The following is a 3,017-nucleotide window of genomic DNA, read 5'->3' as shown; positions in this document are numbered from 1 at the left end:
CTGCTGACCAGATAGAGGAGGTTTCTGCCCCGAATATCTTCCCCTATCGGACTTCTTACCACCTCTGTAGTGTGCCCCATGGTTCTTCCTCTTTCCAGTAGGACCACTGGAACTCTGTTCTACTGACTTTCCCTCTTTTTCTGTCTTCTCTGATTTCTTTTTCTCTAGGGCTGCTTCTAACTCAATTCTTTATAATTCTAGTGCTTGAGAAATAAGCTTAGAGAAGTTGTTATGTTTGAATCCAACCACTTGTAATCTGATACTGGGCTTCAAGCCGGTTTCAAACCTCTTTACATCTCTCCTTGCTGGTAGCAAGTAGACTTACTGCATAATGGCTTAGGTGGGAAAATTCCCTTTCATATTCAGCCACTGATCTACTCCTGCTTTGCACTTAGGAACTCTTGCGCCTTCCGTCCACATAAGCATCGTGGACATATTTTTGTCCAACTCCCACGTAAAATCGCTCCATGTTAGCAATCAAGGTTTTACTGCACTATGGGGAATGGTTTTCCACCACCATATGCATCCTCAGTAGCGTAGATATCGAATATTCAAACTCAGGCTCCTCGCATAATGTAGCTTCTTGAACACCCTATCCATTCTCTCTAACCACTGTTCTGCCTCTAGAGGATCTACTGTCCCCTTGAACTCAATAGCCCCATATTTCATCAATTTGTCATACTGCCTAGTAGAAGACTGTGGTTGTGCCACTGGTGTCTGTAGTGGGACTTGAGTAGGCACGTTACCAGCCATCTGTTGGAACATTGTAGCCATTTCTTTGTGGCCCGAGCGAGGAATCATGCAGATCGAGGCTGGTGCGGCTGATCCACTGACATTGTGTAGGGCTGGGGCATCCCCTTAGACCTCTTGAACAAATAACACAAGGAGATTTTCTCCTGTTAGTGCATTTTTATAATGTAATGTACTGTGTGTATCAAATAATGACATTGAGCAGTTGTACTATGAAGAAAAAAAATATTCAAATTACAGGTGAAAACATAATTTAAAAACTAGCTCTGATACCACTTAAACATGTCACACCCTACCCCTCTGTAAGGCATAACATGATCCCGTAGTATACATAATGAATTACCAACTTCGTCTACTGATAACCCATTAAATACACTACAAGGGATTTTAAAACTTTTCTTACTTCTTTTTATAGTGGTGAGCACTATTTACAGGTGTTAAAAATTTTTTGAACTGAAGTGAAACAGCTAACACATTTGAATTATTAGTAATTTCTGTAAAAATTTTAGCGGAGTGCCATTTATATTTTGAATAAAACAGTTCTTCAAAAATCTGTTAAAAGCACTTCAAATATATTTCTCAATCTCAAAATTCAACATTTAATCAACACAATATGTTTCTCAACTCAAATCCACAATAATTTTTCAGTATTTTCAAAGGCTGAGATAAAAAAAATATATCACAATATTTACAAACCAAAATAATTTACAATTTATTTTACAACTTAAATTTACAATTTTAATTTACAACTGCTCAAAACCAAGAATACTATATACATACAGTGAACATACATTACAATACAAAATGCAAAATATGGTATACTCAATATACCCGATGATCTCTCAGTGTAGTACTAGCAGCCTAGTCTGCTGCCCTGTCAGTCTGTCTACCTGCGACAGCAATGAAAAGCTATCGCTAAGCCAATGCCTCAGTAGTGCACAACATTAACACAATGCAACTTTAAATCACAAATCATAAGTCATTAAAATAGTGGATACTTAAAACCATAGTTAAATTCAAAGACAATGACTGTCATAAAGAATTTAAACTCCATTTCATAATATCACAATAAATATCAATAAATCACACACACAACTTAATCATGTTCCAAAGTTCAATTTGTCCCAAAAGCCGATGGCTAGTGAGGAATTCAATTCATCCCAAAAGCTGATGGCTAATGAGGAATAACATAGCTAGCTAGCAATAATATGAGTACTCATTCTATTCGTCATCAACAGGCACACACCTCAACACTTCAATCAGAGAGAGAATTCAATTCATCCCACTAGACAAACTAGCGAGGAATTCAATCAATATACATGATAGCTGTGGTTTCAAACCATTTACAATGTTTTTCAATCAATAAGTATCTATCAAATATCATTCAAACAATTTCTCACAATTTAAAACAATAATATACAAATAGTCATAATTTATTTCAATTGAAAAATTCAAAAGAAATAACTGTCGTGCACAAACCTCTGAAAACTGTCTCTTGGCCCTGACTCAGTGTTTCCTTCCCTTTCCCTGAGTCTTTGCTAACTGAAACGCACAATTTGAAGTGTTTCAGTACTCATTTATACTGTCTCTAAGAATAAAACTTAATACTTAATTTATTGAATTCTATTATTTCCTTCATGAAAGTTGGCACATTTTGTGCCTAGTTTCACCTCCAATTGGTCTCATACCAATTGGAGTCATACACGTAAGGTTCTAAGCTAAAACACACACTGCCCTGCTACACACTCTTCATCACATACCAAAGGACACATTCAACACTTACCAAGTTACACATCCATGCCAATTCTGGTTTGTACCATAATATAAACACATTTTACTTCACATTGTTGGTCATCTTGGCAGCTTGTAACCACACTCAATATGCACATTATAGTACAGAATTTTCCAAGTCCAAATTACAAACAATTTAACCACATGACATAGCTCATTTGCATGTCCATATTCAAATCTTTGTACACATATACATGCTGCCATAACAAGCACCATAGTTCAACAATATAATTCCATAAACCAAACTATGAAACAACATATTTTGATTTACACTTCAAGTTGTCAATTTGTACATCTCTTCCAATTAACTTCCAAGCTTCCAAAATCATACCTTACACATACATTTAGTATACATTATCTAATTTATTCCTACACACATAAACACTTACATCAACACTTTAATCTACCATTTACATGCAAGGATAAACTGCTCTCATTGAAGTTCCATGGCTGCCAAAAATATACCTCTCCCTTAA

The sequence above is a fragment of the Hevea brasiliensis genome, chromosome 15 (assembly GCF_030052815.1).
Source record: "Hevea brasiliensis isolate MT/VB/25A 57/8 chromosome 15, ASM3005281v1, whole genome shotgun sequence".
Taxonomy (NCBI): Eukaryota; Viridiplantae; Streptophyta; class Magnoliopsida; order Malpighiales; family Euphorbiaceae; genus Hevea; species Hevea brasiliensis.
The sequence above is the reverse complement of the archived record's forward strand: the minus strand, read 5'-3'. Positions refer to the sequence as shown.